Source organism: Heptranchias perlo, chromosome 2, assembly GCF_035084215.1.
Source record: "Heptranchias perlo isolate sHepPer1 chromosome 2, sHepPer1.hap1, whole genome shotgun sequence".
Taxonomy (NCBI): domain Eukaryota; kingdom Metazoa; phylum Chordata; class Chondrichthyes; order Hexanchiformes; family Hexanchidae; genus Heptranchias; species Heptranchias perlo.
In genome coordinates, this window is record NC_090326.1 from 166683751 (window position 1) to 166697916 (window position 14166).

At 46.6% G+C, this 14166-nt stretch overlaps 1 protein-coding gene across 1 annotated transcript in view; it reads left to right on the plus strand.

Moving 5' to 3' along the window:
• Nucleotides 1-2119: 2119 nt before the first annotated feature.
• Nucleotides 2120-14166, plus strand: part of slc52a2 (solute carrier family 52 member 2) — a 37548-nt gene continuing 25501 nt past the window's right edge. The window contains exon 1 of the mRNA XM_067968748.1: nucleotides 2120-2243. The gene's annotated coding sequence lies outside the window, so the exon portion shown is untranslated. The remainder of the gene's footprint in view (nucleotides 2244-14166) is intronic.

Genomic DNA, 14166 nt, shown 5'->3' on the forward strand with positions numbered 1-14166 from the left:
AAATGCATCTATGCTATTTGCCTCAACTAATAGAATAATAACATTACAGACATAAGGACCAACAGAGGAGGCATTAAGAACCTGTTAATAGTTCATTTGGACACACCTTATTTGTATTAATAGGGTCACAAAGGTAAACATGATCAAAGGGATACAGTCCTAATAAATATTATGCATGCCTAAGCAATCATTCCATGAATATACTTCTGAAGGCTGCACTTTACTCCCCATTACTGGCCTCACCCTGCCTGTTATTTTCTTTCCGCTGTTTGAGTTGACTGAGAGCTACAAAGGAATTAAGAAGGTATGAAAACTTGGATCAAGAAAAAATATTCAGACCATTTGGGTTATGTACAAAAGCCAAGGGCTCTCCTGACTTTATCTGAGGGAGAGAAGCAACCACATGAAAAACTTCCACGAGCAGACAACCACTTAAAGAAAGAACTTGCATTTATATAGCGCTTTTCACAACCTCAGGACCTTCCAAAGTGCTTTACAGCCAATGAAGTAGTCACTGCTGTAATGTAGGAAACACAGCAACCAATCCCACAGGCAGCAATGAGATAATGACCATATAATCTGTTTTAGTGATGGTGGCTGAGTGATAAAATATTGGCCGGGATACTGGGGAGAACGCCCCTGCTCTTCTTTGAAATGGTGCCATGGGCTCTCTTGTGTCCACACGAGAGGGCGCATAGGGCCTTGGTTTACCATCTCATCTGGAAGACGGAACCTCCGACAGTGCGACGCTCCCTCGGTGCCGACCCTCCGGCGGCGCGGCGCTCCCTCGGTGCCGACCCTCCGGCGGCGCGGCGCTCCCTCGGTGCCGACCCTCCGGCGGCGCGGCGCTCCCTCGGTGCCGACCCTCCGGCGGCGCGGCGCTCCCTCGGTGCCGACCCTCCGGCGGCGCGGCGCTCCCTCGCTGCCGACCCTCCGACGGCGCGGCGCTCCCTCGGTGCCGACCCTCCGGCGGCGCGGCGCTCCCTCGCTGCCGACCCTCCGGCGGCGCGGCGCTCCCTCGCTGCCGACCCTCCGGCGGCGTGGCGCTCCCTCGGTACTGGTACTGGGAGTTTCAGCCTGGATCATATGCTCAAGTCACCTGAGTGGGAACTTGAACCCACCATGACCTTCTGACTCAGGGGTGAGAGGGCTACCACTGAGCCAAGGCTGACTTTGGGGGGCTGGAGTGCATCCTGGACGAGGAGAATAAAATTTTAATTTGAACACTTGGTTTTGGTTTGTTTGGTTTTAGTATTTAAACACACCCCACACCCCCCCTTCTTATAAAAGGGGGGCCTAATACACAAAAAAAAAATCTGAAAGTTTCTCTTTGTTTCAATCTCTCAGAATGACAACTTTGAATTATTAAAGAAAAAAAAAGATAAAAAAAAGAAAAAATCTGAAAGTGTCTCTTTGTTCAGAAAAAAATAAATAAATAAATAAATCTGAAAGTGGCTGGATCAGTGCAGACCAGCTCGGCCTTGGAGGAAAAAAATCTGAAAGTGTCTCTTTGTTGAAATGTCATGGAATCATAACTTTGAATTTTTGAGAATAATTTGATATTTTCACCATAATCTGGTCAAGTTTATTACTTCTTAGCAATTGTGATGTTGAGACAATATTCAAAGCAGTGAAGTAGTCTTGAGTGAATTTGCAAACCAACCATTGGACAGAGAAAAAAAAAAGGCTGACTTTGGTCTTTGGAATATCCTGAAAACAAAATAAGATGATATTAATGCAGGTTCTTTCTTGATTTGGTTTCTTTTTGCAGCTTGGTGTCCACCTTTGATAAATGCTGTGAGACATTACCTTTGTTAAAAATGTAATTTGTTATTACTAATCCTGATCAGGTATTATGCATCTGCACCTTTTTAAAAAGGTTCTTGTAATCTCCTGCCTTATTTGTGTTTTAAATCCCACTTTTCTTTGACGTGGTTTCCCACCTGCACCCCCCAACTCTGGAATTTTTTTTATCGGCAGAGAAAAAAAAAATCGAATCATCCCCTTTAAGAGGCATGTGCCCCTTTAAGATCTGATTCATCAGGATTGGATGGTATAAGTACAACAAGGCCAATCCACTTGCTGCTTATTGAGGAGTCCTGTTTGGTGAGTATAAATTCCTGGTTCATGTGTAGGGCAGGGGGTGTCTGAGGGTGGGCAGGGTTAGTGCTGGCTGGGAAGGGGCTTCTTGGACAAGGCACTAGTTCCATTGAGCTGATCAGGCCTGGTACAGCTCACTCCAGGTAAGGAGATTCATAGTACTTACAAAGTTGTCTCTTTGCTTCCAATGTTACTGACTCTTTATCTAGGATACAGCTCTTCTGCTGGCTGCTTTCATCAGCCAAGGTCATTGCCTTGGGGTGGGGGGTAGGTGTAACCTTAAAATTTAGAGTTAGACCATTCAGGGGTGATGCCAGGAAGCACTTCACAAAGAGGTGGGGGCAATCTGGACATCTAGATTCTCTTTTTTTTTTCTTCCCCTGCCCCCCTGCAAAAAAAAAAAAGCTCTTGAGACTGGGGGTTCAGTTGAAAATTTCAAAACTGAGATTGCTTGATTTTTGTTAGTTAAGGGTTATGGAACTGAGGTGGGTAAATGGAGTTGAGATGCTGATCAGTTGTGATCTAACTGAATGGGTTGAGGGGCTGAATGGCCTCCTGTTGCTATGTAAACTCAACAGCAACTCTACCTGTTCATGGGTTGAAATGGTAGGATCCAAGTTAAGCAGTCCATGGTCAAACTGTACAGTGCCCTGGTCAGACCATACCTTGACCAATGTGTTTGGCTCATCTTACTCTGACAAAGGGAGGGTGTTCAAAGCAAAGTACTGTGGTTGCTGGCAATCTGCAATAAAAACAGAAAATGCTGGAAAAGCTAAGCAAGTGAGGCAGCATCTGTGGAAAGAGAAACAGAGTTAAAGTTTCAGGTTGATGACCCTGTGTCAGAACTGGAAGATGTTCAAGTTTTTAAGCCAGTATGAAGCCAGGGAAAGGAGGTGGGGAGGAAAGAACAAAAGGGAAGTTCTGGTGTTAGGGTAGAGGGTGAGACTGATTAAATGTCAAAAGGGATGATTGTGCAAGAAAAGGAAGGTGGTAATGGGAGAAGTGAAGGAACAAATGATTGGACTAGAGGAACTGAAAATGGTAGCAGCAGAACCATTAACAGCAGCTGTAGGCCAATCAAAAAAATAATAATGGGAACAGTGGTTATGATCTGAAATTAGTGTTGAGTCTGGAAGGTTGTAAAGTGCCTGATCGAAAGATGAGATGCTGTTCCTCGAGCTTCCATTGTGGAAAACAGTGTAGGAGGTCGAAGTGGGACGGGGAATTAAAATGGCAAGCGACTGGCAGGGCAGGGTCACGCTTGCAGACTGAGCGGAAGTGTTCAGTAAAGTGACCACCCAATCTGTGTATCCTCTCTCCAATGTAGAGACTGCATTGTGTGCAGTGGATACAGTATATACTAAATTGAAGTACAAGTAAATTGCTGTTTCACCTGGAAGGAGTGTTTGGGGCCTTGGATGGCGGGAAGGGAGGAGGAGGTGAAGGGGCAGGTGTTGCATCTCCTGCGCTTGCACGGGGAGGGTGGGTGTTTGGGGTGATGGAAGAGTGGGCCAGACCCTCATCTGTATCTGTCCTACCCTTACCCTCCCTCCCAGAACCATGATAGGGTTTCCCCTTTTCACCACATTCAACGTATCCCTTTCTGCCACCTCTAGTGTGATCCCACCACCAAACACATCTTCCCCCTCCCAGCACTCCAAAGGGACCACTTTCTCTGGGACACCTTGTCCACTATTAGAATGATAGAAAGTTAAGGCACAGAAGGAGGCTGTTCGGCCCATTGTGTCCTTGCCGGCCAAAAAAGAGCTATCCAGCTTAAACACACTTTCCAGCACTTGGTCTGTAGATCATGAAACTTCAAGTGCATGTCCAAGTACTTATTAAATGAGTTGAGGGTTTCTGCCTCTATCACCCTTTCAGGCAGTGAGCTCCAGACCCCCACCATCCTCTGGCTGAGGAAATTTCTCCTCTGCTGCCCTCTAATCCTTCTACCAATTACTTTAAATCTATGCTCCCCCTGGTCACTGACTTCTCCACTAAGGGAAATAGGACTAGTGGCTAGGGAGGATCTGTCATAATTTTATATACCTCAATTAAATCTCCCCTCAGCCTCCTTTGTTCCAAAGAAAACAACCCCAGCCTATCCAATCTTTTCGAAGCTAAAATTGTCCATCCCTGGCAACATCCTCGTAAATCTCCTCTGCACCCTCTCTAGTGCAATCACACTTTTCCTGTAATGTGGTGACCAGAACTGTACACAGTACTCTAGCTGTGGCCTAGCTAGTCTTTTATACAGTTCCAGCATAACCTCCCTGCTCTTATAATCTATGCCTCATCTAATAAAGGAAAGTATCCCGTATGCCTTTTTAACCACTGTATCTACCTGTCCTGCTACCTTCAGGGATCTGTGGACATGCACTCCAAGGTCCCTTTGTTCCTCTACACCTCTCAGTATCCTCCCATTTATTGTGTACTCCCTTGCCTTGTTTGCCCTCCCCAAATGCATTACCTCACACTTCTCTGGATTTAATTCCATTTGCCACTTTTCTGCCCACCTGACCAGTCCATTGATATCTTCCTGCAGTCTACAGCTTTCCTCCTCACTATTAACCACATGGCCAATTTTTGTATCATCTGCAAACTTCTTGATCAAGCCCCTCACATTCAAGTCCAGATCATTAATATATACCACAAAAAGCAAGAGATCTGGTACCAAGCCTTGATATCCCACTGGAAACAGCCTTCCAGCTGCAAAAACACCTGTGAACCATTACCCTTTGCTTCCTGCCACTGAGCCAATTTTGGATCCAACTGGCCACTTTCCCTTGGATCCCATGGGCTTGTACTTTTTTGACCAGTCTGCCATGTGGAACCTTGTCAAAAGCTTTGCTAAAATCCACGTAGACTACATCAAACGTGTTACCCTCATCGACCAGCCTTGTTACCCCCCAAGAAATTCAATCAAGTTAGTCAGACACGACCTTCCCTTAACAAATCTATGCTGACTGTCCTTGATTAGTCCGTGCCTTCCTAAATGACTATGCTGTCCTTCCGAATTGATTCCAATAATTTGCCCACCGCCGAGGTTAGACTGACTGGCCTGTAATTACTCGGTCTATCCCTCGCTCCCTTTTTTATACAATGGTACAACGTTAGCAGTCCTCCAATCCTCCGGCACCATGCCTCAATCCAGTGAGGATTGGAAAATGATGGTCAGAGCCTCTGCTATTTCCTCCCTTGCTTCTTTTAACAGCCTGGGATACATTTCATCCGGGCCTGGTGATTTATCTACTTTCAAAGATGCTAAACCCTTAACACTTCCTCTCTCACTATGTTTATCCCATCCAATATTTCACATTCCTGCTCCTTCACTGCAATCTCTGTATCGTCCCTCTCTTTTGTGAAGACAGATGCAAAGTATTCATTAAGAACCATACCCACATCTTGCACCTCCACACAGGTTACCTCTAATAGGCCCTACTCTTTCCTTAGTTATCCTCTTGTTCTATGTATTTATAAAACATCTTTGGATTTTCCTTAATTTTCTTGCCAGTATTTTTTCATGCCCTCTTTGCTTTCCCAATTTCCTTTTTAATTTAACCCCTGCACTTTCTGTACTGCTCTAGGCTTTCTGCAGTATTGAGCGCCTGGTGTCTGACATAAGCTTCCCTTTTTTGCCTTATCTTACCCTGTATACTCCTTGTAATCCAGGGGGCTCTAGATTTGGGAGTTGCACCCTTTTTTCTTTGTGGGAACATGTTTACACTTAACCCCTTGAATCTCTCACTGCTTTGACACTTTAAAGTAGCTGTTTCCAGTCCACTTTTGCTAAATCACTTCTCAGCTTAGTAAAATTGGCCTTTCCCCAATTTAGAACTTTTATTCCTGTTCTATCTTTATCTTTTCCATAACTATGCTAAATCTAACTGAATTATGATCACTACCACCAAAATGCTCTCCCACTGATACTCCTTCCACCTGCCCAGCTTCATTCCCTAAAACTAAATCCAGAACTGTTTTCTCTCTCCACCACCCCCCCCCTTGTTGGGCTTGCTACGTACTGGCTATAAACATTCTCCTGAATGCCTTTTAAGAATTCTGCACCCTCTATACCCTTCACACTGTTTGTATCCCAGTTAATATTAGAATAGTTGAAATCTCCTACTACTACTGCCCTATTGTTTCTGCACTTCTCAGAAATTTGCCTACATACTTGCTCTTCTATCTCCCTCTGTTTGGGGGCCTATAGTACACTCAGTAGTGTCAATGCCCCTCTTTTGTTCTTTAGCTCATATGGCCTCATTTGTTGATCCTTCTAACATATCAGGCCTCCTCACAACTGTAATTGTTTCTTTAACCAATATTGTCACCTCCCCCTCTTTTTTTAACCCCCCCTCTATTTTGTCTGAAAACTCTAACCAGGAATGTTGAGCTGCCAGTCCTGCCCCTTTTTAATCCATCTTTGTGTAATCGCTAAGATATCGTACTGCCACGTGTCTATCTGTGCCCTTAGCTCATCTGCCTGATTCACTATACTCCTTGCATTAGGTATATACACCATTAAGCACTGCCAAACTCCTTTTTGTCTAATTTCTAACCTTTGTTTCCTCTGCCTTCCAAACTTGCTTACTAATTTCCTGCCTTCCATTTCCAGCTCTGCTTCTCTCCTGAATCTTTGCTCAGGTTCCCATCCCCCTGCCAAGCTAGTTTAAACCCCACCCCGAGCACTAGCAAACCTCCCCGCAAAGACATTGGTCCCGGCTCCATTTAGGTGCAACCCGTCCGGCCTGTCTTTCATCAGAGATGGCTCTCTTCCATCATCCACTCTTCTCCCCATGGCACCTTCCCATGCAAGTGCAGGAGATGCAACACCTGCCCTTTCACCACCTCCCTTCCCACCGTCCAGGGCCCTAAACACTCAGTGATTTACTTTTACTTTCAATTCACTATACTGTATTCGCTGCTCACAATACAGTCTCCTGTACATTGGGGAGACCAAATGCAGATTGGGTGATCGCTTTGCTGAACGCCTCCGCTCTGTCCGCAAGTGTGACCCTGACCTGCCGATCGCTTGCCATTTTAATTCTCACTCCCACTCTGACCTCTGTCCTCGGCCTCTTGCACTGTTCCAGTGAAGCTCGAGGAACAGCACCTCATCTTTTGTTTAGGCACTTTACAACCCTCTGGACTCAGCCTTGATTTCAATAACTTCAGAACATAACCACTGCTGACTTTTTTTAATTGGCCTGCAGCTGCTGGTTATGGTTCTGCTGCTGCCATTTACAGCTCCTCTAGACTGATCTTTGTTCCTTAACTTGTCCTGTTACTGTCATCCCTTTTGTCATTTAATCACTCTTGCCCTCTCAGACACCTTCCCTTTTGTTCTTTCCACCCCCTTCCCTGGTTCTGCACTTGCTTTAAAAACTGTTAACTCTTAACATCTTCCAGTTTTGACAAAAGGTCCTCGACCTGAAACGTTAACTCTTTCGTTCTCCACAGATGCTGCCTCACTTGCTGAATATTTTCCTGCATTTTCTGTTTTTATGTTCAAGTATGGGAGGTTGTGCAGAGCTGAGTGTTGGAGCCCTTCAGTTATGAGGAAAGACTGCAGCAACTTGCCCAGGCTCCTTCGACAGCACCTCCCGAACCTGTGACCTCCAGTTAGAAGGACGAGGCAGTGGGTGCCTGGGAAACACAATCACCTCCTGTCACACACTATTCTGACTTGGACATATGTAGCTGTTCCTTCATTGAGCCCATTTCTGCCCCTGCCTCAGCTCATTGACTGCTGAAACCTTGATCCATGCCTTTTACCTCCAGACTTCATCTACTTGTATTTATATCGTGCCTTTAACGCAGTAAGACATCCCAGGGCGCATCACAGGAGCGATTATCAAACAATTTTACACCAAGCCACATGAGATTAGGACAGGTGACCAAAAGCTTTCAGAGGTAGATTTTGAGGGGAGGGAGAGGTTTAGGGAGGGATTTCCAGAGCTTAAGGCCTCCAATGGTGGAGCGATGAAAATCAGGGATGCACAAGAGGCAAAAATCGGAGGAGAGCAGAGATCTCGAAGGGTTGTGGGAAGTTACAGATAGGGAGGGGTGGGGCCACAGAGATTTGAAAACCAGGATGAGAATTTTAAAATCCAGCTGTTCCTGGACTGAGTGTCAGTGTAGCGGAGGGGTTGAGAGAGGTGGTGGTGAGGTAGAGCTGGGTGTCGTCAGCGTACATTTGGAACCTGACGTGTTTTCGGATGCTGTCGCCGAGGGGCAGAATGTAGATCTAGGAGGGCTAGGAGGGGGGGGGGGGGGGGGGGGGAGATAGATCCTCGGGGGACTCCAGAGGTAACGGAGCTGGAAGGGAAGCCATTGCAGGCGATTCTCTGGCTGTGACGGGACAGATAAGCACAGTCCCACCCAGCTGGATAACTGAGGATGGTTTGATCAACTGTTAAAGGCTGCAGACAGGTGAAGGATGGGGAGGGATAGTTTACCACGGTCACAATCACAGGATGTCATTTGTGACTAAGAGCAGTTTCAGTGCTGTGGTGGGGCAGAAACCTGATTGGAGGGATTCAAACATGGAGTTGCGGGAACGATGGGCACAGATTTTGGGAAGTGACAACACGTTCAAGGACTTTGGAGAGGAAAGGGAGGCTGGAGATGGGGCGGTAGTTTGCAAGGACAGAAGTCAAGGGTGGGTTTTTTGAGGGGGGTGATGACGGCAGATTTGAAGGGGAGGGGGACAGTACCTGAGGAGAGGGAACCATTGTCAATATCAGCTAACATGGGGGCCAGGAAGGGAAGTTGGGTGGTCAGCAGTTTAGTGGGAATTGGGTCAAGGGAGCAGGAGGTGGGTCTCATGGTCAAGGTGAGCTTGGAGAGGGCATGAGGGGAGATAGGAGAGAAAGATGTGAGTTCAGGGCTAGAGCAGTGGAGAATGTTAGGGGAAGTTTGGCTTGGTGAGCTAGGGGAAGGGAGGGAAGAGGTAGCTGAATAGATGGTTTCAATCTTAGTGACAAAAGTCGTCATCTCCTCACACTTTTCATTGGCGGTGGAGGGACAGGGGAGAGGGGTTTAAGACGTTTTCTGGTGAAGAAGCCAGCGGTTCTCTTTGCATTCCAGGATGATCCCAGAATAATCAGTTTTGTCAGAGGAGAGCAGGACCCGATGGTGCTTTATGTGGTCCAGCCAGATCTGGCGATGAATGGCTAAACCAGTTGTCCACCATAAATGTTCAACTCTGCGCCCCTTGGACTTAAGGGAGTGGAGATGAGGGCCATACCAGGGAGAATGACTAGGGTGAGAGTGTAATAGTTTTAATGGTGACCAGGGCATCAAAGGTGGAGGGGAGGGTGTGATTGAACAGATCAGTAGCGGCAGAAATGCCGTAGTGAATGGAGGGCCAAAGGCTCGACAGTTGGGAATTTGCAAGTGCCGCTGTAAGTGACTTGGGGGTAGAGTTTTTTCCAGGGGTAGACACAGGAAGTGGGGTTGGGAAGGGGGATGTGGGTGGAGAGGGATACAAGGAAGTGATCAGAGTTGGCCTTATCTGTGATTGACCCAATGGGAGTAGAGAGGCCACGTGAGATGTTAAGGTTGAGGATTAGGGGAGTTTATATGGATTGAGATTATGGAAGGATAGGAGGGCAGTGAACTCAAGAGAGAGCATGATGGGTTGAGATGGAGGTTGAAATCACTGAGGATGAGACGTCGCTCGGTGCTGAGGGAGGAAAGCAGTGAAGATATCTGAGAAACTCGCCATGGTACTTATGTGGGCAGTAGAGAATGGGGATTTTAAAGGAGAGGCAAGTGGGGTGGAACAAGGTGAGCTGCTCAAAGGAAGAGAAGGTGCCAGAGGAGTAGGGGGACAGACCAAGGTGTGATTTGATAAGGGCCACACCGCAGCGGTCTGGGCGGGGGATGTTGTCTAAGATATAGCCAGGTGGGGAGGCTTCATTAAGTGGGACGGTGTCGTCATCCATCAGCCAGGTTTCTGTCAAGGCCGTGATGTTGATGCAATCACCCACAATGAGCTCATGGATGGCAAGGGCCTTGTTCACAAGTGAATGGACATTCTGGAGGGAGATGTGGAGAGGGGCAGTGATAGCAGATCAGCTATCAGAGTCCACAGGGTCAGCGCTGGGAGAGGTGAGTGGGACAGGAAGGAGATTGGCAGGGTTAGCCCCCAGTGCGCACGCTGTGTGGGAAGGTCAGCGCGAGAGTAGGGTGGGGCAGTTGGGGTTGCTGCTCGTAAGGAGGCAGCAAGGAGTGCCTCGATGGGCCCTTCGGAGGATGCGAAGGGAAGCAGTGGGCTGATCTAAGAGGGAGTCAAGCCTGGGATGGCAGCAGAAGAGTAGAACAGTTGGGGTAGTGATTTTTGGGAGGGGCAGAGTACCCGAGAGGGGAGAAATGAAAGGAGGCACGGTGACAGGAAAGAGGGGCCTGGGAGGGGTAAAGAAAAGGGGAAATGGAAGCGATGGGCTGGGGACCAGAGAGGCAGTCAAAATGGACACAGAAACTCAAGCTACATAGGTGTGGTTTCATAGCAAGATTAGGAGAGATCTTGGTGCCAGAGGAGTGAACAGGGAATAGAGAGGACACACTAGGAGGGAGTGCAAGGTTAAAGTCAGAGGTCCCGCAGTGGGATAAAGTTGACGTAGATCAGGTGGAGTCAGGTTGGAGCATCAACTAACTGATGTCCAGGTTTGGAGACAGGTGTGGAGGGAGGGTGAGTGAGTCCAGAAACTATTTGAAGGGTAGAGTATTGGAGGACGCACTGCTGGAGGGATTTCCGTGGGAATGAAGAGCAGGAGGTGTGTAGAATTGATCACGGGGCAGAAAAACAGTGGCAAAGTTGGAAGTCACTAAGATCTAGAAATGGTGGAGAGATGGACTACGGCCCAGGAGAGTGAATTTCTGGCCAGGAACCGCACTGTAGCAAAATAAGGCTGAGAACCCAGTAGGACAGTCATGAGCTCAACAGGTAAAAGCAGTGGTGGGGGATGGGGCTGTCGGCTAGACAAAGTTGCCTTGAAACTTAAGCAATTGAGTAGACCAGAGACACAGCAGCTGACACTACATAGTCCAGTGCAGTTGAGAATCCAGGAATTTGGGAGCCTATGTTGAGCGAAGATCCAGTGCTCACTGATGAAAACAAAGAGCAAATGGACTATTCCAATGCTCTCCTGGCCGGCCTCCCATCTTCCACCCTCCATAAACTTGAGCTCATCCAAACCTCTGCTGCCTGTATCCTAACTCGCACCAAGTCCCGTTCACCCATCAGCCCTGTGCTTGTTGACCTAGATTGGCTCCTGGTCCGGGAATGCCTTCGTTTTAAAATAAAAACAGAAAATGCTGGAAAAGCTCATAGTGTGGCAGTATCTGTGGAGAAAGAAAAGTTAATATTTCAGATCGAAGACCTTTCGTCAGGACTGTCCTGGAAAGTTAACTTTCTTTCTCCACAGATGCTGCCTCACTTGCTGAGCTTTTCCAGCATTTTCTGTTTTTATTTCAGATTTCCAGCATCTGCAGTATTTTGCTTTCAATTTTAAAATTCTCATCACCTGTCCTAATATCTCCTGATGTGGGTGGGTGTCAAATTTTGTTTGGAAATTGCTTGTGAAGTGCCTTGGGACATTTTACTACTTTTTTAAAGGTTCTACGTCAATGCAAGTTGTTGTTGAGTGGTGGGGTTATTCAACTGTAGGATGCTTCCTTATCCTGACCTGTCGACCTGTAATGTTGCATAGAATCATAGAAAATTTACAGCACAGAAGGAGGCTATTCAGCCCATCGTGTCTGCAGCGGCCAGAAATGAGCCACCCAGCCTAATCCCACTTTCCAGCACTTGGTCTGTAGGTCACAGCACTTTAGGAACATGTCCAGGTACTTTTTAGGTAAATTAAGGGTTTCTGCCTCTACCACCCTTTCAGGCAGTGAGTTCCAGACCCCCACCACTCTGTGAAGGAATTTCTCCTCAGTTCCCCTCTAATCCTTCCACCAATCACTTTAAATCTATGCCCCATAGTTATTGACCTCTGATAAGGGAAATAGGCCCCTCATAATTTTGTACACTTCAATTAAATCTCCCCTCAGCCTCCTCTGATCCAAATAGAACAACCCCAGCCTATCCAATCTTTTCTCATAGCTAAAATTCTCCAGTCCTGGCAACATCCTTGTAAATCTCCTCTGCACCCTCTCTAATGCAATCACATCCTTCCTGTAATGTGGAGACCAGAACTGTACAGTGTCTTGTACAGTTCTAGCATAACCTCCCTGCTCTTATATTCTATGCCTTGGCTAATAAAGGAAAGAATCCCATATGTTTTCTTAATCAGGGACCTGTGGACATGCACTCCAAGGTCCCTCACTTCCTCTACACCTACATAAGAACATAAGAAATAGGAGCAGGAGTAGGCCAATCGGCCCCTCGAGCCTGCTCTGCCATTCAGTAAGATCATGGCTGATCTGATCCTAACCTCAAATCTAAATTCATGTCCAATTTCCTGCCTGCTCCCCATAACCCCTAATTCCCTTTACTTCTAGGAAACTGTCTATTTCTGTTTTAAATTTATTTAATGATGTAGCTTCCTGGGGCAGCAAATTCCACAGACATACTACCCTCTGAGTGAAGAAGTTTCTCCTCATCTCAGTTTTGAAAGAGCAGCCCCTTATTCTAAGATTATGCCCCCTCGTTCTAGTTTCACCCATCCTTGGGAACATCCTTACCGCATCCACCCGATCAAGCCCCTTCACAATCTTATATGTTTCAATAAGATCGCCTCTCATTCTTCTGAACTCCAATGAGTAGAGTCCTAATCTACTCAACCTCTCCTCATATGTCCACCCCCTCATCCCCGGGATTAACCGAGTGAACCTTCTTTGTACTGCCTCAAGAGCAAGTATGTCTTAAGAATGGACACCAAAACTGTATGCAGTATTCCAGGTGCGGTCTCACCAATACCTTATATAACTGCAGCAATACCTCCCTGTTTTTATATTCTATCCCCCGAGCAATAAAAGCCAACATTCCGTTGGCCTTCTTGATCACCTGCATACTAACTTTTTGATTTTCTTGCACTAGGACCCCCAGATCCCTTTGTACTGCAGTACTTTCCAGTTTCACGCCATTAAGATAATAACTTGCTCTCTGGTTTTTCCTGCCAAAGTGCATAACCTCACATTTTCCAATATTGTATTGCATCTGCCAAATCTCCACCCACTCACCCAGCCTGTCTATATCCCCTTGTAGGTTTTTTATGTCCTCCTCTCTCTCCATTTTCCCTCCCATCTTTGTATCATCTGCAAACTTTGATGTTACACTCGGTCCCCTCCTCCAAATCGTTAATATAGATTGTAAAGAGTTGGGGACCCAGCACCGACCCCTGCGGAACACCACTGGCTACTGGTTGCCAGTCTGAGAATGAACCATTTATCCCAACGCTCTGCTTCCTGTTAGATAACCAATCCTCCACCCATGCCAGAATATTACCCCCAATCCAGTGATTCTTCTCAGTATCCTCCCATTTATTGTGTACTCCATTGCATTGTTTGCCCTCCCCAAATGCATTACCTCACACTTCTCCAGATTGAATTCCATTTGCCACTTTTCTGCCCATCTGACCAGTCCATTGATATCTTCCTGCAGTCGACAGCTTTCCTCCTCACTATCAACCACATGGCCAATTTTTGTGTCATTTGCAAACTTAATCATGCCCCCTATATTCAAGTCCAATTCATTTATATCACAAAAAGCCATGACGTGGAGATGCTGGTGATGGACTGGGGTTGACAAATGTAAAGAATCTTACAACACCAGGTTAAATTTTCAAATAAAATTGTTGGACTATAACTTGGTGTTGTAAGATTCACCACAAAAAGCAAGGGACCCAGTACTGAGCCCTGTGGAACCCCACTGGAAACAGCCTTCCAGTCACAAACACCTGTTAACCATTACCTTTTGCTTCCTGCCACTGAGCCAATTTTGGATCCAACTTGCCACTCTCCCTCTGATCCCATGGGCTTGTACTTTTTTGACCAGTCTGCCATATGGGACCTTGTCAAAAGCCTTTCTAAAATCCATGTAGACTACATCAATAG